Raw genomic sequence first — 27,547 nt, forward strand, 5'->3', positions numbered from 1 at the left:
TGTCCAAAACACTTGCCAAGAAAGCTGGCTGCCTTCAGTCAAACTTCCTACACACTGTGTGCCAAGAGGGAGGCAGATACTGCTCACTCAAGGGCCTGGCCAGGCTGTTCCTACACCACAATTACTGTAGCAAAAGCTCCATGAAGCCTTTATTTTTGCTGGGCAACTGCAAGGTAAAAAGCTGCTACAGGAACTAGTCTGAGGCCATTAGGGCTGCAGAGTGTATCTGCTTGGATGCTCAGGCTCAGCCTGGAGCTTGGGGACATAATGCCAAGGGGAAATCTGCTGCTTTGCAACAGCTCTGCGGTGTGGGACAGAACCATCTCCCTTTGCCCCCTTCTCATGTGGCTGGGGAAGGACGGCGCACATCAGCTACCAAAGAGGCACTCTAATTGCTGCTCCTCCAACAGCAACAGGCTTTTTAATCTGGAGGATGACAGTTCAGCTCCAATGTTATCCAATGACATTAGAAGAAGACTTAGCGGCTTTTTTTTCCCCAAACTATCAAAAAATCTTGTTTCCTTACATCCTGAGAAAAATTTCGGAGCAATTTAGGGATAGCCCACTGTCTATCTATCCCCCACTGTCCCTCTATGTCCCTCTCTTGCTTTTTCCATTAAGAAATGCAAGGCAACTTATATTGCTCGCCACAACTTGCTCTGTACTTAGTCAAGTATCGTGTGTTCAATTAGTACATTGTGGGTAGTTAATAAATGCTTGGACTTGGAGACTTGTTGTCCGCTCCAATTGGGGATTTGTGAATCTGAGTCACTTGTCCCCCTCGTCTGAGCAGGATGTGACACCCACATATGGCCTTTGTGTGACAGACATTGCTCCCGTTACAGGCCTCCTCCCATAGGATCAGAGAAAACTTAGGATCCCAGTGCCTTTGCTACATGAGAAGCAAAACTAATAGCAGTAGATGAGTCCATAAAACAAAGCATGGAGTCACATCGTCTCCCTTCTTCCTGCATCCCAGCCCAGGAGACACTTGTCCTTGCAGTGTTTCCTGGAGCACTTCTTAGAGCAGCATGACTCCATTAGACACCTCCAGTTCTTCCTCTTGCAGCCTGCAAGACTCACTGCATTCTGGGGAGGAGAAGGATGGTGCACGGGGGATGTTGTTCATGTATCCAGCCATACTAGGCTGTGGTGGGAGAGTTTGCCTCTAGGAAGACCTCTTCTGAGCACAAAGCCTCACTGGTAAGAGGCAGAGCTGAGGCACTTCCCCAGAGCCTCTCCACATCTGCATGGACGTTCCCATGCTCCCACACTCCAGATACAGCAGGTCCATGGATCACTGATCTGCCTGGGATTACTCTGGCATTTATGGAAAAAAAGGAAGGTGGGTGAGGTACAGGCTGGGATGTGGGAGACTCTGAGACGGGAACTACCTGTAAATTAATCTGAACCGGTCACACTGACACTCCAGTAGGACTGAGTTCAGGTGAGCTGTTCCTGACTTATGTCAATGGAAGCAGGACCCAGTGAAGGACTGAGTTTTTAATCAACATTCTTACAGATTCTGGAAAACATCATCATCAATAATCACCCATGCAAATGAGACTGGGCTGAGAGAGGCTTCTAGGGATGCATTTCTGTAAGTGGAGCTGAACTTTGTATATAATCTCCCGTGGACAGTACCTGACATCCAGTTCCCTCAGCAAGACATATTTCATTAATGGAAACCATTCATAACATCAGTGAAATAACTAAATAAATGAAATTAAAAAAAAAAAAAAAAGAAATGTAGAAAGGAGTTGCTAATTTTATATTCTCTCTAAAAATTTCATTGGCTGTTTATTCAGGATTTGTCTTTCTAAATCACAAGTTCTTACTTATTGCTCTTTATTTTTAACTGAAATTTTTGGTACTGCATCTCAATGGCTTCTTCTTCCAATTGATTTTACAAAAGCCCTCCTTCAATATTCACAAGTCCTTGCTTACCTCCTTACTTCAGAGAACAAAATGTGCCTGAAGCAATTTAATACATTATTTATCAGAATTACCAGCCCCAAACATTGACAAATGCTGAGTCCAAGACAAAGCAATAATGAGATTGGCTTTGAGAAGTATATGCATATTTAAGTTTTATTTATCTGTGACTTGTCAGTCTTTACAGTGTGCTTGAGTCACAACTTCAAGCTTTTCTCTCTTCACAATCTCGCAAGTTAGAAAAACGTGATTTTTTCAAGGAAAGCTGAGATTCACATGCAGTGTCCTGATCAGAGTTTTGGGGACATCAGGAAAACCACCAAATACTGTCAGGTTCCTGAGGGTTGGCAGAACTTCAGTTCCTTGAGAGCAAATTGACCCTACCCTGCCTGTGCATCTAGCTTACTACAAGCAACACCAAGTGTTCCAGGAGCCACACAGACTGCAGTTTGAAGATCTACATTAAGTTGCTAATGTGCACATATTCATACTGGCAAATCTCCCATATTTTTACACTGGGCAAAGATAATAATATTACCCTACTAATACTCTCCATGAGTGTTTTCCTGTTTGGTCCTGTTTGGTTGCTTGTTTTACTTCATCAAAGAGAAATGTATCAGTATTTGAAAGAATACTGGAGTATTAATAGTAGATATTGTTTCTTGGACAGCTGACCTCCTTTCCCACTCCAACACTGTCACACGAGCAATGGCTATTGCACATGAAGTGCCTCATCCAGCAAAGTATCTTAGCAAGGAGTCATATTCTCTTCATTATACTGCTGTAACCACAGAGCTCAATCTATTTCAGTAGGAAAATAATTGTTACTTGATTTTTTCCATCCGTGTCTGATCCCTAAATATGTATTATAAAGCTCCCAAGAGAAAGTATAACAGCCAACAGTGTTCTAATTTTAGCAGCGTAATGAAATCATGTTCTTACCAGATACTACTCCCAGCAAAATGAGGAGAAGGAGCATGCTCTTCATCATCTTTACAGCCCTGTCCTTCATGTTCCCAGGATGCAAAACTGAAGGAAGATCATGGTATGTTTTCCCTAGTTTACATCAGCTCCACCTAAATTATTCCTCTTTATCATGTTGTGGAGTGAGAAACAAAACAAAGGACCCGTGTCTCTAAGGAAGTTTCTAAACACTGTCAGCTTGTTTGCTTGTCAGAGAACTGCTCTTTGCTGACACTCCATCCACAGACCTAGGCCACACTTGAGAAAGCAAACAGTCTTTTCACTGCAATCATCTTATTTATTGAAGCATTATAAAAAGAATATAGAATGTTCTAAATCTGGAAATACCATGCTGCTTTCATCACTCTGGCAAATGAGGTGCTCTTTTCACACACCAGAATCACTCATGTTTTTTTACTTAAACCAAGAACCTGAAGTTTTCTTATTTATCTGGCTATCGGAAAATTACTCAGACCATACACACTGCATACTTGGAGGTGAGATTGCAGCATATGTATATGACGGTTAGCTTTGCAGTAGCATGGACCACTATGCAAAAGGCACTGGCTCACTCAGACTAGGCATTTAGCTAGCTAGACCACAATACACCCATGCAACCTTTTTTCCTTTTTTTTAATCTAAGGGCAGTCCTAGCATTTTTTCATGGAGCATAGTATAGAGGTGACAGTAATATGGGAACTGGATGCAATATAGGTGCATCAGTATCAACTCATAGAATAGTTTATGTTGGAAGGTATATCTGGAGGTCATCTAGTCCAACACTCTGCTCAGAGCAGGCTTAATTAGATCAGGTTGCTCAGGGATCCATCTAGTTGATTCTCAAACACCTCCACACAAACTTAACAGCTCTGCTAAGAGTCAGAATTTAAAGATTCAGGTTTAACACAGCTCTGGAGAAACCACACAGATTTGTGAGCTAAGCCAGCATCTCTAGATGGTTCTGCATGACACTCTGGCCATCTCAGTGAAAGCTGACTGTAGGTCAGAAAGCTCTGTCCCATGCTCCTGTGTTTTGTGCAGTATGAGCATGTTAATTAAATATGCTGAACATGAACAGCTAGTTTAATGCTGGGGCAGGCATTGCCTATGCTTGATGCATGTGCACCTTAAACTGTCGTACATATGTGCCCTGGAGGATTCTGCTGATATAATGAAACTGGAAAAGATGCGTCAGTACAACTTACTGACTGGAACTGAGCCATACCTACATGTCTGATACTGGTTTGGGGAATCATAAGAAACATTCATTTGATGGTTGATCTGCACCTATTTTGAAGTTCTTCTAAGGCCTTGCCAAGTACAGATGCAGCCTGGGTTTAAAGTGAATGTGGCCACACCATATCATCTGGGAGCACACACTGCATCAACCTGTAGTACTGAAGAAGCTAATCTTCCATGGCCCCAGGAAATGTGTGCCTAGACCTTATGTTAGTAAAAAAATATATGGAAAACTTCACCCCCAAATGACCTATTTATGCTGATAAGATATTAATGTAAATGTATTTATATTGGGAATAAAGTCTAGCTTGTTGCTTTACTTACCAGATCATTGCCCATCCCTTCATATGCATTTCCTGGGCCCACAAAGCAGCTTTTGATCTGACTGGACACCTCACAAAGGTGAGGTCTCTGTGCACAGGCATGAACCAGGCTTGTACAATAATTTGTGATTCGTTACTAATTATCATAACACTGTAAAACTGCTGCTAGCTTTATTCCCTCCTTTTAGTTGCAATGTATAATCTATCCCATTGTACTGCTGTTTCTTTTAATCTTAAAAGAACTATAGAAACATCTGGTCTAAGTTTTCAAGTAGCAAGTCTTTCAGACACATGTTTAAATTTGTTTAGTATCGATCTTGAGTGATAGGAGTGTTCCCACCCTATACTCTGAATAGGCAAGTCTTCTTCAGAGTTCAGAGGTCACAATTTTTGTCCTTTATTTTCTTTGTCCTACTTCTTAGGCTGGGTTTTTGGTGGGTTTGGTTTTGGTGTGGGTGGTTGGGGTTTTTTTCCTATAAATACATATTCCAAAATCTTTGTTTTGTCCTTCCTTCACCTAAGAACCTACACAGATCTACTTTCAGCAAGAGTTCAGTGTCCATATACATAAATCAGACTTTCCTCTGCACATCTTGTGATAGAGATGCCACAGAGGGGTATGGGAGACATGGATGGCAAAGGCGTCTGGAATACACATGTGCTTGAAATGCCAGTCTTTTCCCAGCTTCACTGAAATTCAGGTGCTATGTGAATACTCATGGGGTAGTTAATTTTTGTTTTCTCTCTAAGTAGGTCTCCAGGGCCTTCAAATAGTTCCTGTTAAGCATCATGATTCAAGCATGTTGTGAGAAGAGACTTCAGAGGTGACCAGGGAGATGGGGAAGAGCCAAGAGTAGCACACACAGAAGGAGGAGAGTGTAGAGGGCAGCTCATACAGGCGAGGCGAGTATGTGTGGAAAGGGCTATGGCTCCTTTTTCCTTCAGTCGCTGCCAGTATCTCAGTTTCTCCCTTAAATATTTTCTTACATTCCTCTGCTGAGTGGATTTCTGTGAGTCTCCGAGTCATCCTGCCAAGTTGTGAGGAATAAAGTGAAAAAGCAGCCATAGTTAAAAGGGAGCCCTGAACAGGTTGAAAATCAAGTAGAAATAAGTATATGCGTATCATCAAATATAGAGCTGGTTAGGAACAGATGAGTTAGGAAAAGGCGAGCAAGGCAGATGTTCCCTGGTGAGGCTGGCACCAGTAGCTCTGCCGCTGCAGGAAGGTCAGGAATGAGATTCCTGGGAATATAAAGCAAGTAGATGAATAGAGGTCAAGGCAGTGCAAGCAACAGTACAACGAGGGAGTTTGCAGGCAAAATAGAGGGAAGAAAAATTACTTGGAGCAAATGAAAAAGTCAAGGAACAAACTGAGCTTTTAATCATTCCTTGGTTTTCAAGATTATTTGAAATCTGGACATTTTAGAGCAGTGCAGAAAAATGGCGCTTCTGGAGAAACATTTTCTGGATTATCGGGTAAGGTGGAGAATGTGAGGAAGATGCTACATCTTTCAAGAAATTAAAGAATCTTGGTTCCACAGGAAAGACCAACAGATTGGAGGGTGAGAGACTGCACTGGTCTTACGTTGGGATGTAGAGAGAAAGAACATGGGAAGTGAGGGGTATTGGGTGGGACAGAGCAGAGCTTCATGCGCAAGCTTTCAGTTGGGAAAATCCTTAGTGAAGTGAGGAATTTTAACAGAGGCCAGCTTCAGAGAAGTAGTCTACTTGCATAACAAAATGTGCATGTTCAGGACATTAATCTTTTTTCCATGCATTTAATTTTCAATTGACTTCTAGTCTGTCAACAGTAAAGAAATGTTCTCTCACTTTTCAAATGCATCAGAGGTTCAAGACATAATTTTCCCATTAATGGCTATTTCAGCCAGAGTAGTGGCTCTCTTCTGCTTAGCCAACTCACAGGAAAGGAGATATTTTCTCTTGCTGTGGTAATTACTCACCAAAAATTGAGCAGCCGAAGAATAATTTTCACACACCTGATCCAACCTCAGTTCAAGAGTATTTATTAGTATTATTTCATGAATTAAATTACCTTGACTGTCAGGTTTTATTTTCATCTCCTTTCTCTTTAAACATTACAGCTTCTCCATCCACTGCCTTGGTAACATTTCCTAAAATATTAAACCAGTACCTTAGTATCCTACACCAAAAACTTATGCACCACTTCATTTGATTTCTCAACTAAAAGCTTCCTCTGTATCATTTGTGAGTGACAAGAGCAAACTAAGTCATCAGTATTACCCAGGCTACTTTAATCTCACTAAAGCAATCACACCTTAGCAAGGTCAGTAACCCAGGCAATTATGCAAAAAAGTCCCAGACAGATATCTGGGCCATCTCTTTTCTAGCATTGACTTCTATATACATAAACCAACTAGTCACCTCCTTGATAATTAACTTGAAGTGTCTATTAATAAGAAGTCATTCCATCACACCAAGAGCTTTTTTTCTGGGATCCAGATTTAAGTAAAGAACAGCCTAAAATCTCTGTGAGTACACACAGAAGCCCCAAAACATATCAGTGATGAAAACAAGTTCTCTCATTACTCCAGCAGTTATACACCCGAGGGATGAAAGCATCTGCCAGAGAAGAAGGAATCCCAGGAGTCTGTCTTTTGCCACAGAGAATTTTAGCACTTGTTTTAGGAGGACCGGGAGTATGTCAGGCATTAAGATAGGGGAGATTGTTCTGATCCTTCCCATTCCCTTCACTCCATCTTGACAAATGTGGACTAAGACAGACAAATGATTACAAGGACATAAGTTCAAGAACACTCCAAATGTACTTGAATCCTCCCTACAACGAGGTCAAGTGACTTCTCTACAAAGGCCACACAGAAAGTGCAGAAAAGCCGAAGTTTTTGGTCCTACTCCCAATCTCAGTCATAATGACTATAAGACACCATGACTATAAAAAGAACATTGCTGCCAAATGTTTTTTTCGTTGAGATGTTCTTGCTTAAAAATGTTACATTTTCTTCTGCATTAACACAACATGAAAGTCAGTGGAACACAAGCTTCAACATTCATCCACCTGAGCAAAAGTAGATGTTATCAGCAACTACTCTGTTTTGTGGTTCAAGATCAAAAATGTGTGGTGGTGTATAACATTCAATACCTGTGAGAAATTATGTCACTTGTCCACACCAGTCACATATGTGACTTGAATTTTAATCATGTGATTTGTCTTCCAAAAAAAGTTCTAGTGCAAGTAAAGATCCAGTGGAAAATGTGTTGAGGCCAATGAAGTCTTCCTTCTGGGTTTACTGAATATTGGATAAGGGCCTGAACCCATGTGGCAATACTTTGTACCTCATGATACAGTATTGACGCATATTACAAGTTTGTCTGTTACTTAACTGCTTGGCCACCTGAGCTGATTGGTAAATACATAAACAAGCATGTGAAGTAGCAAATGATGCAAATGCAACAAGAAAGAATGCTCTGAGCAAATATGGGTGCAGAAACTCTGAGGTTTCTATGTACACAGCATGAGGCACTTCACTTAGTCAAGTATTTTAATGTAACACCAAGAATTACTTAAATATGTCTTTGCATCACAAAACATACTATATCTTACCTATTTTATCAGGAAAAGGGATTTGATTATATTTTGCAAAAGCTGCCTTGCATTTTAGCACAAATAAAATATTTTCTGCTGGCTTTGGAAAACAAAACAAAACCAAACCAAAGAGCAGTTAACAGAAAAGAGCTTGGCTGGGCACTGGGTGAAGGCTCAGGTGGTGGAGTTTCACTTGGAGGTGGATAGTTTTTCACACCTAAATTCCTCCATCCTTTGAACAGAAGGAGTGAGAATAAGTGACTATTTCCTAACAGTGTGAAATTTTGTTTGTTTATGGTTAAAGAACTTTGAGATCTTCAACTGGGCTCTGTAGCTCTCCCGTGGAGCAGAGGAGTGTGTGATGAGAGAAGGGCATGTAGCCCTGGGTGCAGGGTTTTGCTTGGGCTGCCAAGGCTGTGGTGGGGACTGACCTGTGCGGGGCCCTAAGGTGCCACGGTGTATTATAGTCATCTTTGTTCTCTTCCAGACCCTCTCAATGGCTGCTTCCCCAGAGAGACCGGTCAGAAATAGCTCTGCATTCTCCTATGGGCTTGTTTAATTTTTTATTCAGATGTAGCACAAGACAATAGTAAATCTCTGCCTCAGCTGCTTGATTTATACTTGATTCTGCTTTTCCTTGATCCTCATCCTTTTCCATCTCATTGCTCCAGGGCCCCAATGGGCTTTGCTTCAAGCCCCAGAGAGTGCTGAATTGACTCATTTCTTCTTGGCAGATTGTAGCCCAAAAGCAGCCCATAGCTGAGGACATTCTCTTCCAGGTATTGGCATGGCAAAGTCAGTGAGGAAAAGGTAAGTACTTCATATACCTCCAGGCTTAGGCTTCCCCTGGGGGAAATGTGGCTTCTGCCCTCCTCTGCAGCTGTACCTGGCATTTAGAAGAGATGTGTAAGGGAGTAAGGAGGGACATTTCACTCCCCCATTTGTTTCATGGTATAAGCTGCAGTCTGACTGTTGGACTGATGCATCCGAAAGAGGACAATACCCTTTTATGCAGGACCTTTAATAACTTCAAGATAACTGCTCAGGGCTCTGTGCTTCTATCCCCATCAAATGACTACCCATCAGCTGACTGATGGTAACCGCAGTGTGCACAGTCTCAGTCCTCCCATTGCCATGGATCAGATGGCATGCAGCAGCCAGATACCACCTAAGGATTTGGTTTATTGTTTTTGTTTCTGCTCCATTCTCACACTTAGCAATACTCAATGCAGTAGTACCGTGATTTACTCAGCTACATGAGGACTGATACTTGTGAGGCAGAGGATTGAAACTAGGGCTGTGAAGTAGAAGACAGTGAAGGGCCATGGTGGAGAAAGAGTTGGATGTCTGCTGAGAAAGTTAAGGAGTGGAAGAAAGAAAAAATTAAGGCACGTGAAGTTGTGATCTGACAACATGGTGATGTGCAATAAGAGGGTGAGGGAGGCAGTGGCAGTGGTTTTGGGATCTTTGCTTTAAGAAGCATGTGGCAGAACAGCTGTGGCAGCACAGACATTGGTTTATAAGTTGGAAAAATATTGTGTGGCAATGCGAATGGGAAGTGTCAGGCATCCACTTGAACAGAAGGCTTGAGTGGTCCTATGATAGCAAGGGAAGAGAAAAAAACAACTTTTCCACAATAATTTCAGTTTCTACCTCAATATCTTGCCTGGGACATACATTGTCTAAAGCCATCCTTGGAATCTTTCTACATTTGGGCAGCCCTACTATTTCATCTAGGCTATTGGAAAATAATTATAATAATTGTGGTCTCACAAATATCAGTGACCAGCCTAATTTTGAAAGGAGCAGTTTCAATAGACCTGGGCCTGAATAAAGTGGTCCGAAGGCAAACAAAATCTTAAATCACACAAAGGAGACAGGTGTTCATCACTGTCTCTGTTCTTGCTGCCTGTAAGCTCTGTGACTAGAGAAAGCCTTCAGAAATATCACACAGGGATAGGGCCAAATTTATATGGGTACAGACACAGAATCACTTTTTTACACTTGCTGAGTTTAGATTATGCTTACTTCATCTGAGAGCAAACATGAGTAAAAAAAATAAGCCACTTACAAGTGACATGAGGCAACATTTTATCTGAGTAATGACTGAGTCTGCCACCACATTACTATGCAAAAGGCAGCAGGAAAGCAGTGCAATACTCCAGACGTAGATGCCTCTTGCTTGTGGATTTGAGCACCAACATCATGGAACAGCCTGAGACCACAAGAGCTTTCTTAATGAAACAGAAGACCCCAGACAGTAAGCGAGTGTACTGTCCAACAAATGTTTTGACAGAGAACTGTGAAGCTGTAAAGGTAGGTGGGTGAATGCACAGAAAGGAAAAAAAAAAAATCTCTGCAGCCCAGATTGACCTCAGTCACATAAAACCTGGCTGTTATGAGCTACATAGGTGATAACAAGGAAACCAGGTCAGAATATGTCCGTTTGCTGTGTATGGCTCCCCTGACCATTTGCTGGAGCTGAGGGAATATTGCCATCTAGTGCCACACAGAAATCCAGCTGTCTAAACAGAAAAGAACCATTTAATTTATGTAGGCAATGATTGCAAAGCATACTGAAAACCAGGGACATTATGTGCTAGAGACATCGTTTTGCCAAGCTTGTTATTGAAAATGGTACATTTTCTCTTTTAAAAAAATGACAGTGTGTTGTGGAACTGAATCCTAAGTCTCTGGAGGAGAAACCCCGTTCACAGTCATTCAAAGGTTGTGAAAAAAAAAAGTGCAAAAGTACTCACAAGGTGCTTTAGCAAGTAGTAGTCAGAATGATGGGATGCTGTTGAGGGTGGGATTTATCTTACCTACCTTGAAATAACTAAAACATAGACTTGCATATGTTAATGTTATATAGTCACCCTAGGCCTCTTTTGGAAACAAAGAAGCACAACTAGGTCACAACTCGTGTGACCAACTTTAGCCATTGCTTTTACGATGGGAAGCACTGTACTTTTGAAACATCTGTTTCTCTGCAGTGACAATAAAGGAGGGTTAGAATGGCTAGCTCTGATGTTCAGACTCCTCCATCCTTAGTGCCTGCTCTCTGTAACATTTATTTACCAGTCAAGCAATAATTTTTATGACCTGTTGGTGGAAAAGTAAATACCACTTTCAGATTCCTAAACCCCATTATTTCAGAATATTATTCAGATGGGGGAACAAATGTACTCACTCAAGAGTTCCCGCTGACCACAGTGGAAACAAGCACTGGCCTATGCCACATTGCAGTCATGGATACATGGGCACGCTGGACCATAATATATTTTATATTCACCTCTTGCAACAGCATTATGAACTTCCTTACACTGTCATGTCAGAAAGAGCCCTTAGGGGTGACAGATCAGTTTGGTTCCCCTCAACCAAGACCCTGCTGAGCCAGAGATGATGTTTTTTTTAAGCAGTGCATATGTTTGAGATACTTTTAATGAGGCCATCAACTCACTTATCTATGCTAGCAAATATGTGCCAGATTATAACAATTTTCAGTCATTGCCCATCTGGATTAGATTCAAACCAGTGGTTGATTTTCAAAAGCAATTTGAAAATCAAAATCAATTAAGCAATCAAATCTTCCAGCTGCAAACAATGTCCAGATTTTCAAGACAGCAATGTAATGTTTATATATGTTAACTTAAAATTACTTAAATGTCCCACCAGTACCTCTGAGTAAATTGCCATGTTATTGCTTGTGGTTGTGACTTTCCCACTATTTCTACCCACTAACCATGTAAAAAAAAGGATTCAATCACAGAGGAAATCAGAGTCATAATGTAAAAGGATATTATTTTTCAGCCTGAGAAGGGTTAGTATATTTGAGACACCCACCACTCCATTTTATTTTAAACAGCACAAAACAGCAAGAAGGTGCTAAATTAATTTGCTTATATTTTAAATTCATTATTTCACATCATCAAATATGAACCCTTAAAAGGGATTTTTCCTTTTTCCATGCTGATTTTAAATATGCTGCAAAAAATGTGTATCACAGGTTCCCCCAAATGAGGAAGTATTTAGGTAGTAAAATGTCTCACAATAATAGTAGTGTATAAAGTTACCGATGTCAAAGTCTGCCAGGATTTTTGGGAAGTATTTTCTTTGCTTTAGAGGGAGGTTCACTTAGCAAAGCCCTTACATGTGGTATTAGAAAAGAAGTAGAACATGTTCACTGTCCTGAGTGCGCAGAAATAATGTTGAATTAAAATTCCATCTAAAAAGGAACCTGAAAAGCAAGGATGGTAGATTTATAAACACATTTTAAAGCACATATAAATGGGACTTTCTAAAACTCTCACTCTTGTATCAGTTCCCCATAACTAAGATTAGCTAATAAAATCTAAGCTAACAGCTTCCAGAAATGAATACCAAGAAGCTGGCAGCAAATTCTGGAATTCCCCCATACCTCTTAGTCCATGGGGACACAGACTGACCTTTCAGATGCAACATAAACCCAGCTGATTTCCTCAAGCTTTTGCCTGAGATGAAGGCTAGCTCAGACAGCTTGGGTGTTCTAGGCAGGCAGGAAAGGATTACTAACATTAGCTCAATATCTTAATTGCTGTACTTAAGAGGCTGCCTACTTGCCTAGAGCTGGATCCAGCATGCAGAGAAGCTCTCACTGACTTCACTGGGATATGGATCAGCCATTTAGGTTTGAAGGAGCTGGGGAAGCGGCAGGAAGGATGGACATTTTCCCTGCTGGTACAAACTGTCATGGCTCTACTGACATTTGCACCAGTCGAGCCTTTACCCCAGGACATGCACAGCTTTATGAAGCTATGACATAAAATACATTTACAAATTGGTTTCCTATTCTAATGGGAAGCAGTGAGATGACATGCCAAATCTCTTTAAGAATCAAGAGATGGACACCCCAGAATGTTCACACACCCAGCAGTCCAGCTGGATGTGTAGTCTTAATGCAAAAGAAGGTAATGTCCATGCATATTTAACAATAGCACCTATGTATCTTTTGTTTCAATTCACATTAATGGCAGTCAGTAGGGTTTAGTCATTTTGCTTTACTGATACTTGCAAACCTCTGAGACTGTCTTTGCATAAACCAATTTCTGACATGAGCATTTTTCATGACAAAACCAACCTAAACTGTACAGTGCACTTAGTTGTCTCATCTCAGCCTCAGCTACTCCAAGGCTAATGTGCCCGCACAACTGCTGGTGTTGCTGCACATGGAACTGGACCCATGAACTGATGACGCGGGATAAGAACTGAGTGAGTGGATGACATGGCCAGGAACAAATGGCCAGGAAATAGGGGGTTGGGGCAAGAAAGTGCCTGTGGAACCACAGCCTAAAACACTCCCTTCGTTTGTGTCCAGAGGATGTGGAGTAATGCTGGTCCAGGTTTGTGGGATACACCATAAATGGGTTTTACAGACCCTGAAACTTTTAATGTTGTTCCTGTTTTATAAATACAGAAATTTATCCTTGCTTCTGTTTAAAAAAATACATAAATGTGCTAAACATTATACCATTAGATTTTTTCTGTTGAATTAAATGCTCTGTGAAGTATCAGAGGGGTAGTCACCATGTCCCAGCTAAATGGTTTGTTTGTAGCAAATTACTTTCCGTTCTTAAGGAAAAAGAATTTAATCAAGTGTCAAAAACAAACTACATCTTGACAGATTAGCAGGGTTGCTGCTGTTAAAATAAATTTGTTGCCAGATTTGTTTACAAAACTTCTTTTTCAGGGATGGGTGAACTTCCTGGAATTTGCCAATCTTTAGAATAAATATTGTGGAGGATTTGTAAAATGAGAATTAATTAAACTTTTCATCTGAGTGTAAACCAGGCATTTTGCTCAGTGTAAAAAATTGCTTGCAAGCAAAAGAAAGTATTTTTGGGGAGGTGAAGAGCAAGGAAATCTGAGCACTCCCTTTCCTTTTCCAAACAAAATTTGGGATATAATAACTATGACTAATACAGGAACTGTAATTTATACATTAGATTTAATATATCCCTTTTTAACTTTCTCCACAGTTCTGAACTAAGCTCAATACATTTAACTTCAGCTTTCAAATCCCTCAGAGGTTTGCTTATTTTTCTACAAGTTTTTTTGGTTTGGCTGCTTCTGTACAATATGTGGCAGACGTGTTCATTTCTGGATATGGGGCTTTTTGATACCGACTCCTATATATTACTTGCGTTGCTCTATTGAAGGCCTTTGAGCATTAGTTTGGATGGGTGGTATCACCATCTCAAACAAAGAGATAAGCTTACTGCCATCATCCATTCATTCTGCTGGGATATCTGAAAAGACCAGATGATTAAATGCTCATCCTAGCCAGGGAGAAAACAAGGATAAGTATTTTCATTCCACCTTTTCCCTCACAGCAATCTGTGTTTTTTGTGGAATTTGGGGGGTTTTATTATTTTTTTAAGTGATCATGAGGAAAATATTCCTCATGATCACTTAAAATATTCATAAAACATGAAATCTTTTGCTCTTTCTTGAATAAAATCAAGAAGCAGTCATTAAATATCCCTCTTTTAGAATGATTTTGCTGTGGCTCCATTGGAGAGGAAATGCAGATGGTAACTCTTTTCTAATAAAAGAGACAAAAAGTCATCTCATTCAGACTAAGATTTTTTTTTTTTGGTCAAATGCCACTAGCTGGAGAAATTAGTCCTTGACAAAAGCCTTCACTGCTACCACTTGGAAGATACTGTTTCTGACAAAGCCAGTGGCAGATGTCAGTCTGGCAACAAACAGTCTGCCAGTGGCAGAAACAACTTGAGGGACACCAACATCACTGTCCAGGTGAATTAAGCACATGGGTCGTTGGTAAATCCTACAGATAAGTTACAAAAAGATTCATGGATTTCACAGAAGACACAGGATTTTTAAAAGCATGAAGCATTCAGGCAAATAGTCTTTGTGTGATTCTTTAGATGTCAAATCAGGAGGATTGATTCTTCCCAATTACCTTTCCCTAAAAAATTTGCAGCTTTTGAAATTACCATGACTGCTCTTAGAGGTTTGATCAGTCAGAGCTACCACATACTGCTGCTGTCCTAATTAAATTAAACTCCACTGGGTCCATCCTTCCAAAGCCTTGCTGGGTGCATTTGAGCAGTGTTTCCCACGGTCCTATCTATGAAGCTGCATGTTGGCAGGATGGATAAGCATCTCCATTTTAAAGACAGCCTCAAGCTTTTGCTTAAAGAGGCTAACACTGCCACTAACAACTAGGAAATCCTGGCAGATAGTCCACATGAATATCTCTTTCTATATTTGCACAATGTCAAGCACACTATCAGCACTGAATAAATAATAATCATAGAAACCTGAAGTCAGCCAGGAAATAGCTGTGAATGAGACATTCATATTTCAAAACTTGAAACTGCAAAATTATCTTGTTGTGATTCTGGGAAAACTGTTCTTTTCCTTTTTCCCTGTTGCTTTATTTTCCTAAAGAAGAAGAAATACTAGTATAATAAAAAAAGTTTACTTGGTCCTGTATTACAGAATTACACATCTAAAGTGTCCTGCCTGCTTAATACATAAAATTCCTTCAAGCAATAAAATGAAGAACAGTCCTGATTTTAAATCCAAAGAATCCATTTCTAATTGGAATAAAAACCAAAACAATACAAAACAAAACACCACCAACAAATGGAATACAAATGTATTATATGGGAGAAAGAGGGAGAGAGCTGAAAACAATTTCAACAGATAATCTTGCTCTTGATAATGTCTGAACAAAGTCAATTTTTTCTAAATATGATTGAAACTCCATGTTAAAAGGGATTTATATGAGTCATAAATCTTTAAAAGAATCAGCAGAATTCATGGGGAATTCAGTTTCCAGCTCTATAGAAATAATAAAGGGCAACTCCTTTTACTAAAGCAAGTTGAATTTGGTAACTCTTATTTAATTCAGACTCTTGACAAACATTCTGCGTTGCTCTTTCTTCACAAAAGAATCAATTATGTCTCCTTCTCTGTTGAGGTGTAGGGCTCTTATAGTATATTAAGTGTATTTCAAGACTGTATTTTTATGGTTACAGATGAGAAGGAACAGATTCTTACGGTACTTTAAAATCTGCTTTTATAATTGCTACCAGGGATACATGTACAAACATTTTTTTCATCTATTGGTCTTCTTTAACAGAAATACAGAAAAGATCCAAAGAATGCCTTGGTATTACCAAATTGCAATTAAGTTAGTCCAGAAGCATTTGTCAAAAGATATAATGGCAAGGATTATAAAGGAGAAGAATAAACTGAAAACATAGAATGCCAAAAATCACCATCTGCTGAGATGATGGAGTATCATGCTCAAAGCTGTTAAGGTGTTACTAGAGCTGTTGTATGTTACAACATTAAACAGTTAATTGCAGTTCATGGGTTTTAAGTAAAAGAACTGGGGACTGCTTTTTACCATAGCAACCACAAAAAAGAAATCTCTTAAAGCATGTATGCTAAGTGCGCCAACACAAAAGCAAAGAAAATAAATATATTTGGAATTCAGCATTTAAACTATAATTATTTGGATAAATTCTTCTTCCCAAATTTACAGAGTATCCTGAAGAGAATAAGACATTCATTCCAAAATTCCCAAAAGTCTTTCCTGAGGGAGAAGAAGATATATTAGATTCTGTATCGTATCTCACTAACAACTGTTAAGATGACTCCTGCTGTTTATTTAAACAGAGTAGGGAAGTGAATGGATAGAAAATAAAGGGAAACTTCTATCATCTCCTTGATGTGTGGCCACTTGTGCTGCAGGCAGTGTATGGGCGTAAGTTAATGGGTCAAGATCACATGTGTACTATTGCTTACATTTTGCCACTCCAAGCATTTCTGTTCCACGCTGAGGTCAGCCTATTTGTGCTCTTTTAGCATGAGAAGCAAGTTACAGTGACATTTCTGATTGTTTAATCCCAGGTCAGGTCAAGTTTGAGAGAAGGGCAGGAGAAGAGGAAAGTAAAATGACAATGACATCATCATCATTCCTTAAATATCAACACATGACATTTTGATACCACTGGAACTTCTTATCCATGTTCCTTTTTGAAATAAAATGCTGATGAGTTCAACCATGTTTCCATATGTGGTTCAGTTTTGATGGAATAGGTATTTTGACATGATTCTTCTGAAGACTTTGCAAAGGATGGATAGCTGTAGGGGCAGCAGATTAGAAAGGCAGCCCAGCAATCTACCTGGAGCAGTGATCTAAAAGGTGAGATAGGCAGGTGAAGAGCAAGAAGGAGTAAGAAAGAGAGAGGTCCTGCTGGTTGCTGTACCCAGAGGATACACTGAGGGCAGGAGACAACAGGGTTGTATTTCACCAGCCCTGAAGTTACTAAAGGTTTGAATAAGGAAATGTTTTTAAAACATCTATTGTAACTGCTGAAAACAATTATGTCTGGTATCTGCCAACTCTCATAATTATCTGCTGTTGTTTTAAAAGTGTGTATGGGAAATTTTGCAAAATCTAGGACCAATAATCCCATGGCTGACACAGCATGCTCTTAGACTCTTACACCACAACTGTAGTGTGAGAACTGAACAGTTGGCTACATTAAGATTCAGATCGACAAAGACAGACTGAGGGGGTTTTGTCAGATGATGTAAAAATTTCCACAGGCAAAAATATTAAACTCTGAATAAATGTAGGAATTCACCCACATATGAGCACTTTCAGGACCTAGAGATGTCCTTCAAGGTTTCCCTCTACAAAACCAAAAGACATTTTTATGGCTCTGTGCACCTGTAGGTTCTCCAGACAAGACCACTTCTAACCCCTCCAGTGCAGACTCATCTCTCTATTTCAAGGAATTCATATTGTGCTGCTATTAAATGTTGTGTTTATCAAGGGACTGTTGTTAGGTCTTTTCACCATCATAACTCACTCTGTTTACATACAATCTCTAACTTCATATTTGTATTTGTTTATAACAGCGTAAGTTTTGCTCCATCAGTTAAGAACAACTTTAGAAATTTTTAAAAGTGCCCAACTGTACTGTGACACGAACATATAATTCAATAAAATGCCACTGCTTATGCTACTAATACATCTGAGTTGTATCAATTGTGCCAATTATGATAATGCATGAGGGCACAGAAAAAAAGTTCTTGTAAACAGAAGAGCAGACACCTCTTGCTGTAGAGAACTGGCAGTCAAAATATGCTTAGAGAGATAATCTTTCATGTGATTTTTCAGCCCGCTATACACAAAGCATTCTGATTTAGTTAGCTTTCCTATATCACAAGCTACAATTGTAATAGTATTTTGAAGTCACTAGTAGCTGCAATGCCAAGTGAAAAAGAATGTTCTTAGCACAGAAGGGAAACCAGGCATTGTATTATCAGATTATTATAGAGCTCTTAAAAGTAAATATGAATGCAAATAAAAATGTAAGAGCTCAGATTCAGAATAAAACTCCAATGCCACACAAGGAGGAAGAGGAGTTTGTGTTTAGTAACTGGTTTGAATTTGAATGTTGTTGTTGACTGACTCTTAAAGGATTTTTTTTTAATCTGTCAATTAAAAGATTTGGAAAACAACACCCAGATCTTGCTATAATCTTGCATCAAATGAGTATCTGAAGTTGAACTACAAAATACTCAAATTTTGTAACGATTTTTAGTTAATTATTTTTCCCAAACCAGTATTGTTCACCTTTCATCGGTCTTATAACTTTTGCGTATACCAGATATCACATGCTGGGTATCTACAAAACAATACTTGATTCAATGCACAGAGATGCATCACTGGAGGTTATCAGCCAGTTATAATGTTTGATGTCCATAGATGTACAAAGATTTTCTTAATCAGAATCTGCGAAGTTGCAATCTTAGCTCCTAGGCATTTTAGAAGTGTGCACCCTTCATAGGCAACATGGGATATTTTTAATACTGTCTCAACTTTTGTCTTCTTGACTAGTTATGTTTTTCCATTTAATCCCAGACTATCATTACTACTGTGTGCTTATACTTTGTCTGCTTGAAAGAAATAGTGCCTTAGGAACAATCATCAAACCACAGGTTTCCAGTAAAGGGACTATCAAAAGACAATGTATTTGTATCATTAAGAGAAGGATTTAATTCAAAAATTCATTAGATCTGTGAGACCATAACTGAGGTCCATCCACATCTGGTCTCTGCAACCATACCACTTTTGTAAAATGTCTGGTGAAAAGTTTGATGACAGAAGTGTAGGGTGGCTTGTGAGACATTTTGAAACATGATGGTATCAAAACATTTGTGAAACAACCTCTCATTGCATGCAAGCCAATGCTTAAATATCAAACTGTTTTTAAATTCAATTGTCTTTATTTGTTAGGCACATCACTCACTATATCCAACTTCCTGCTAAGGCCTTTGAGATCCATTTGGACTGAGTACGGAATTTGCAGTGCTTATCAGAATATACCATCTTTGACTCCTCCAGGTTGGGATGGGAATCTTATTAGGACAAAGCTCCTTGCAAAGTTAGCACATTGATGCGAAGAGCTACAAGAGACTTTCCTGTACAATAGATGAGACAATTGATTTCTGGCACTCCACTTCCAGCCGCAGCCAGAAATACAAGATGAACAGGCTTGCTTTCTTCTCTGATTTCAACATGTCTGCTTCCTGTACGGGCTGGAAGTAGGACATACCATAACAACTGTCAAAACATTTCAGAACCTCAAGCAAAGTGTGACTGGAGCTGCCTTGTGGTAGCAGCAAGGGCTTGGGGAGCCATGGGAGCAGGCTGGGCCCTCTCTGCTATCGACTGGTTTAGGGCAGAAAGATGAACTCCACCAAAGGCGTTGCAGTCTGACCCTCACTCAAACCTCCTGTCTGGGCGGCCTCGACCTTTCAGACCTGGGCTGAAGTAAACTCAAGTGACTTCCAAACACCAAGGGACAGCCTACCCAGGCTGAAATCTTTATTTTGCTGTTCTGGCAGCCCTTGGGGTACCTCCCCTCAGCCCACTCACACACGCTGCCCAGGCCTGCCAGGGATGAGTTTCCATTTACATTGGGGATCAGCAAGCTGCGGGAGAGGGGTCAGCCTGTGTGCCAGCACTTGTGGAAGATGGCAGGAGGGGAGGCAGACCCCTGCACTGAGGGAAAGGGGTCTGCCTCCCCTGAAAGCGGGGGAGAAGGAAAGGGGGCTTCCCCCAGGCAGGTGAGGAAATGTTTAGAGAGGAGAAGAGGGCAACTCCAGACAGCTTTGTGAGGAGAGAGGCAGCTCACAGGTGGGAGGTGGAGAGATGACTCAGGACTGGGAGAGATGTATGGCATAGACCTGTCCTCCACTGGGGGAGGCAGGGGAGAGGAGAGGCTCCTAACTGCAAAGCAGGGGATAAAAAGCAAGGCAGGACATATTAAAAGACATGGTAGTGCTTGGTGAGGCAGCTAGGCCCAAGTGGGAGGGTGGTGAGAGAGCAGCTGGGAGCAAAAAGGCCCCAAGATGGTGCTTCAGCGGAGTGACCTGGTGGGAGATGAAAACCCATCCTACAAGGTTAGAATAAAAGTGATAGAAAAGAGGAAACAAAATTCATAAAAGGGAAGTGTTTGGGAGAAAGAGGGATACAAACAGGAGAAATATGGCATCAACATTGAAGAGGAACAGAAGAAAATTGATTATGATGCAGTTAGGTAGACACAGTAAGTTGCTGTTGTGTGCTGCCAACACATGCAAACGTGGCTGGTGAATGGAAAGTTATAATATACATTATTCAGCAAGGCAAACTTAATTTTTAATGAAAGTATATTTCTATGCCTACCTCATGAGAAATGTGTGAAGATCTTTGGGGACCCATGTTTTGTGGTATTTGTTATTCACATGGGCTTTGTGAGAGAGCAAAGCTTAGGAACATAGCATAATGTTTGGATGCAGACTTAATACTGAGGCAAGGTAATTCTCTCCATCCTGAAGTGGTTTTATAACTCAAAATCTAAAGAACTTTGTCGTGTCTTTCAAAAATGCAGTGCACTCCTACAAGTTTCTTCTTTTCTGTCCCAACTGGATGGCTAAGAGCTTTCCTCTAGAGTCTGGATATGGCCTTCAAAAATATTGTTATTGCTGTTATTTACCAACTAACTGTTTCAAATAAAACAAAACAGATAAATATTTAATAAGTAAAGTACAAGTAATTCACTGCACCAGTGCTAGATACTCTTAGTAATTATAAGAAGCAATATGAAACATGCACTGGCAGTGTTTTAAAATAATTCCCCTTTGATCTTTCCTGAGTACCTGTCAATACAGGGAAATTGAATTTTAGCCTGTCAAGTACTCTTTGACCTGTCATTCATGTCTCACATCTTCCCAAATAGCCACACTGTTAAGAATCTACCCCTCAGTCTTCTGTAGTGAATGCAGTCTCCTGACCTGGCCCAATCCTCAGTTTCTTGCTGTAGGTCCACCTGATGAAGTGTTAGACCAAGGACCTTGGGAAGGGGTTTTAAGAAGTGAGTTTGAGATCCATGTTTCATAGAGGTTGTACCATATCGCTGAGACTGGATGTTCTGGTGTTTGGTGGAGGCCAGGACATGGGGAATGTTCTTGGGGGAGAGAAAACATTGGAAAGGAAGATAGGTCTGAACTGAACTCTCAGAGACTCCTGGCTGAAATCTAAAACTGCTGCAGAAAAAAATGAAACTGCTTTGCTTCTTACAAGCAATTTGTAGGTCCCTGTGTCCAGCAAAGATGCATGTCTGCACTGTACAAAGCAATCCTATGATACACTGATAGTTACCATTACTAGCTTTGGTATCTGAAACACTCCAGCTATGGTAATACAGTAGATAAGATACATTATCCTCTTGAAATGCACAATAAATTAGCTGTAGTACAGTGCTATGGTAATGCATTTACACTATAACCAATACCTAAGCAAAATTGTTTGGAACCAGATTTTAGACACTGGAACTGAAGGACGAGCAATTTATTTTTTCAAGTGCTTGTATAACTCTTGGGTTTGGAAAGTGTAGTAACTGTTGACTCCCACCTCTAGTTCATGGCCTTTTTTTGGTAGCATTATTTCTCTAAACTTTTCAGAGTTCACTGTAATGTTATCTTATTGTGCATCTTCTGCTCACAGACCTGTGCAGTACACCTCTCCAGATTTTCTGTTTCAGCTGATTAGTGCTGCTGTAGTGTTTCAAGAATTGTTTTCTTTTGGGTGAAGCAATTTGCAACACTTGTTTGAGAAATATGTTTTTGTTGGGATACAAGAGTATCTCACTTAGAATTTCTTTTTCAGTTCTCCATTTTTCTGACTGTTTCTTTTTTAAGTGCTGGCTTCTTTTGGCTAAGATGGAATCAAAAGCTTAATTTAGATTTTTTTTTTCTTATGTTACTTCAGAGGACATTAAAATAGATTTCTCTGCTATAACTGTCTATTTAATACAGTTTTCAAGCTCAAGTCTTCTAAGATGGCACTCACATGGTGTTTGAGACACCTTCTGAAATTACGAAGAGATCATAAATAGTACAGGGACTGAACTTCTGGCCAGAGTGGCTCTAGTGAGACTGGCTCATAGTGGCTTTTACATGTGGCTTGCTAAATGCTGAGTTTTTTTAATGGCCATCCTGTATGCATCTTTTTGCAGAAACCTAGATACAGGACTTTTAAAGTATCTGTTTTGTTTAATGAATTTAGCTACTCTCATTATCACATAGCAGACTAGGATGCTACACTGTATTAAAAAAAAAAAAAAAAAAAGTTTCAGAATCAGTTTCGCCAGAGAAAGGCAGGACTACTGGGTGGGTTTTGCACCTTGTCAGTACAAACTTGTCTGGTATCTTTTCTCCTGAGGTGCAGCTGTAGTATTAAATAGGAACTTCACTCATCCACTGTGGAAAGAGAGACTACAGATAGATAATCTACAGGTTAAAATTAGTAAGGGTGTAAAAATCCACTATAAAAATCATTTGCACACTAGTCAACATACAAATCAGTTTTACACTTCTCAAAATCCTGGAGGATGATTGAAGTTTCCGTACTTCTGTGACTGAGAGACAGCTAGTTTGCTGGTGCTTTTCTTATGCAAACTCCATCACTGACTCTTTTTAAGAAAGTCTTGTGATTCATTTACTGTTCCATTCCCACCAAAGTAGATACCTGGGTTCATAAAACTGTCTGCTACGTAATAATTTTTGCTATATAAGATAAAACCACTATTGTGGTAAATCCACTGCAAAATAGGATCCTGAGAAGTGCTAATGAATCTCTTGCCAAACTGCTTAAATCATAACGACTTTGTCACAGAACATCATATGTTTATAATCTTGTTATGATACTGAAGTCTTATACAGCTGCTTTTTTTGTAATACTTTTGTAGGCAGTTTAAAGCCATCTGGTGCATGTATTTCAGGTATACATGATTTAAAGCAGAGGGTCACAAATTCTTGTTGTGACTAACAGGCACCTTCAGCAAACTCATGTTTTCTCAGTGTATGACACGAGTTGAAATGGAATCATATCATTATTTACTTGTACATGATGATGATATATGATGTTCCCAACAGCCACACGAGAGCTGCTGTTTAAGTTTGTTATCTCTTAATATTTGTATCCTGAAACTTATATAAATGTTGGATTGATCTCCACATAAGCCAAAGATTGATACAGAGCTTTGGATCTCTTCTAAATGTAACTTCCCCTGTGCTTTTATAAAGCCCAAGTCTTTAACTATAATTCTAGTAAGTAGATATAGGAACAAGCGATTTTTATCTCCTGGTTACTTAGTGGAAAGCTTGCATTTGGAGATCATCTTATTAAAAGACCAGTGATATATGGATTAAAAAGATTAGAGTAAAGGTTTCACCCGTATTTTGCTGCTTATTAATTAAAGGCCTTAATTTGCTTATAGTTTACTTTTTTAATTCCATGTTATGATTGGATCACTGTAGTATTTAGAAGCTGCAACCAAGATCAAGGCTGCATTATATTAAATTCTGAAAACCACATAGTAAAATGAAGCCTCTACTTGGCAGTTGAACTAAAACAAGATCCACAGGGACAGGGGAGGGAAAGAAGTACCTTTCCTGCCTGACTTAATTTATTTTTCTATGGCAGAGTGACTTGTTCAAGGTCATAGAAGAATTAAATTTCTGTATTGGTGAGCAGGTGGAAAAGAAAGAGGATGTTTAATCTGCACTTTCATGTGCAGTTTTTTTACTCATTTCCTATGGAAATAAGTCTCCTGTGATCATGTTTGTGCCTTTCGCTCCCTTATTTCCTCTCCACTCATAACTTTTGGATCCATTGATTAATAAAAACAGATTTGAAAGAGGAGTTAAAGCCTTAAATAGAATTGTCTTTCTACAAATGTTGCAAAAGCAGATGCCAGGAAAAGGGAAGAAGAAACCATCTGAATACCCTTGCTATGGTAAAGCTGCAGCCCGAGTTCACATTCACGAGAGAGGAACTACATATATTCACAACCATGGAAAAACTATGTCAGACTGGCTCTCTTCCTATTTCTCTATAGGGCTCTGGAGCATAACACACAGTTGTCCATGCTACATACACAATTTGGCTCCGATCCGCAGTGAAATCAGCAGTGTTCTTGGGGAGGAACCCTGGTGCAGAACAGAGGCTACTTTTCTGCAGCTTCAGGACTTGCACCCTACAAGCCAATGGAGATAAACTGATCTACAGCTTGCTCAGGGATGGGGTTCATTCCTTGGTGCAGATCATAGAGGTAGCATAGATGTAATCATAGCAGAACTTGCACTTTTCAAACAAAAGATGCTGATCATTGGAAAGTCAGGCATATCTGTTCTGATGATTGTGGAACCATTTGTTTAATGATAATGTTGTTCTTGAATACATATGGTAGGGAGGAGGAAGAATTCCTTTGGGAGGTCTTTGGAAACCTTTCTCTCAAACTGTAAGTCACTGGATTGTTTCTTTTTAGGAAGGAATTGGTACATCTTGCATCTTTGATTTTATGCTAATTTTCCTTCATATGGTCTGTTTCTCTTAAGAGCCTAGACTGTAGTTCTGCAGTGTGTCATGGTAAGCAGCATGTAGATTAGTGCCATGTGTTGAAGTTGGAAAGTTTCTTCACTTTTTTTTGCTTGGTTTGTGGCAGCTTGTATTAAATAGTTTTCCCCTCCCCTTTTTTCTCTGTTGTGTGGTTAGGAATTGCTTTATTGCTTGTGTATCCTGTGGCAATGTTTAATATTAGATGTTTGGCCATATGTACTTCCCTGAAATCTTATGCCCGTTTTCATTGATGGGGATTTCCTGGGTGCTCACATCCCTTTCTTTTCTATCTTCTCCCCAGCTACATGTCTTGGATAATCACAGAAGTGTTATGGTATAAACTGTGCAGTGTAACTTTAGTTATGAGACTATTTGGCCACTGTCAAAGACTTTTGCTCAACCACCTTGCAGTGAACTTGAGCACAAGTGCCAAACACGGTAGACTATTAACTTCATGTTATTTATCATTCCTCCTAAGGAATTCCATCTTGCTATTCCTGACCAGTGAGTTTTATGTGTAGTGAGTGGGGTTTTCAACCTCAACATAAGCAGTTTATGTCTATTCTTTATTTTTTCTTCCTCATTGATGATTATGTCTCCTTATAATTAAAAACATCAATCATATCCATTCCCAGCCAAATTTTCCTAGACTAAATCAAGCTCTTCTCATATGATGACTCTTAATTCCTCTGATCATTCTGATAACTCTTTCCACACTTTTTTTGTAGGAAGATTAATTTAAACTGGTGCCTGGAACTGTACTCAGTATTCCAGAATAGGTCTTGTCAGGGCTTTATAGTATATGACTACCCTTCCTGCTTCTGGAAATTCTGTCTATAATATATCTAAGGCCATGGATCCTATGGCTGCTTCATGTTGGTTGCTAATAAGCCTGCTGCAATTGACTGGGTCTCTTTTGAGGCATACTTTGGTGAGCTTTCTTTGATTTTTTAAACTGTGTTCCTGTAGTTTCTTGTAGCTAGTGTTACATGACTGGAGGCACTCTGTCCAGGCCATATGGTGTGAAAGGCTTGCCTCCAGGTATTAAGGATGGAACTTCTATGTTCCAGCTACTTTTTGGAAGAGGCAGAGTGTGAATGCTGTCTGTATGTAATACTATTGACAGTATATATAAGGCAAAGGGTGTTTGTCTGGTTTGGGACTGTTTAGTTTGAAGAAGGGAAGGCTAAGTGGAGACCTCATCACTCTACAACTACCTGAAAGGACATTGTAGAGAGGTTGATGCTGGTCTCTTCTCACAGGTAATTAGTGACAGAACAAGAGGGAATGGCTTTAAACTGCAACAGGGGAGGTTTAGACTGGACATGAGGAAAAAATTTTTCACAGAAAGAGTAGTCAGTCAGTGGAATAAGCTGTCCAGGGAGGGGGTGGAGTCACCATCCCTGGATGCATTGAAGGGTCGTTTGGATGAGATGTTGGGGGATACGGTGTAGGGGAGAACTTTGTAGAGTAGGGCTGATGGTTGGACTTGATGATCCCATGGGTCTTTCCAACCTGAATAATTCTGTGATCCTCTGCCCCAAACGTTTATCCATTTTAGCACTGTAAATAGCCTAGTCTTAATGAAACTGTAAGAAATTTTCTTCAATCCATGGTAGACTAGTACAATGTACCTTTCTGCAGGCAGCAGTGCTGACTTCAGCGACTCCCATCCCACTCCTCTGGCCACTGCTCCAACCCTTGAGCGGGCCCTAAATGCTTTTCTTTTTCTTTGAGTCTAGATTAATTCCATGCTCTGCTTCAGCGCTTTCCCACAACGATTCACGCCAGCAAAAAGTGAATGGTGACAGTCTTAAATGAGTGGCTGGAAGAAGGTAGGATGGGGAAGGGACCACACCACCACTGTAGGAAGTGTCTGTTGAACCCTAAACTTCCATGGTCAGTACTCCTGCTGGGGGCTGTAAAGTTGCACGGAAGATGCTGCATGGGGAGCCAGTGAGGCTCCTTAAGTGAAACCAACTCCTTCACCAGTGATGTTGACGTTTGGCTTAATAGGTGTGAGCTGAAGCAATAGGTTCATGCTGTTAATTCCTTACTCGGGTATATTGAGGACAGAAAATTTCACGGTAATTTTCTACTCTTACCTCAATGGAGAAATAAACCAAAAATGCACACTCCTAAAATGAAATGGAAAGCATGTACTTCCCATAGGTTATGTATAGCGAGATGAAAACCTCAGTATTATTTCTGAGGAGCGGGACCTGCGAGTTCAGAGAGCTCCCGTACCGCAGCCTAAAACACGAAAACAAGAAAAAACTCATTTGCAAACAGATGAAGCCTGTACCCAAACACAGATTAGGCAGTATTTGGCCAACAAAATGGCTGTGGCTATAGGTGATCCAAAGGAGCGCAGCTGGAAGAAGTCGGGGGGAGGGGGAGCCCCGACACCGCACTCCGGGGCCGTTGCCGGGCCGCGCCGGGGCGGGGGGGCCGTGCCGCAATTACCGAAAGCGCGTCCCAGGGACTTACTGCGGGGCGCTGCGAGACGCGGGGCGCGCGACCCCGGGG

At 40.2% G+C, this 27,547-nt stretch overlaps 1 protein-coding gene across 1 annotated transcript in view; it reads right to left on the bottom strand.

The window, feature by feature from the left end:
* Positions 1-27,541, bottom strand: part of CDHR3 (cadherin related family member 3) — a 63,520-nt gene extending 35,979 nt beyond the window's left edge. Inside the window, exon 1 of the mRNA XM_026868355.1 lies at positions 27,509-27,541. The gene's annotated coding sequence lies outside the window, so the exon portion shown is untranslated. The remainder of the gene's footprint in view (positions 1-27,508) is intronic.
* Between the last annotated feature and the right edge of the window lie 6 nt (positions 27,542-27,547).

This window comes from Athene cunicularia, assembly GCF_003259725.1.
Source record: "Athene cunicularia isolate RWA chromosome 1 unlocalized genomic scaffold, athCun1 chr1_part2, whole genome shotgun sequence".
Lineage (NCBI taxonomy): Eukaryota > Metazoa > Chordata > Aves > Strigiformes > Strigidae > Athene > Athene cunicularia.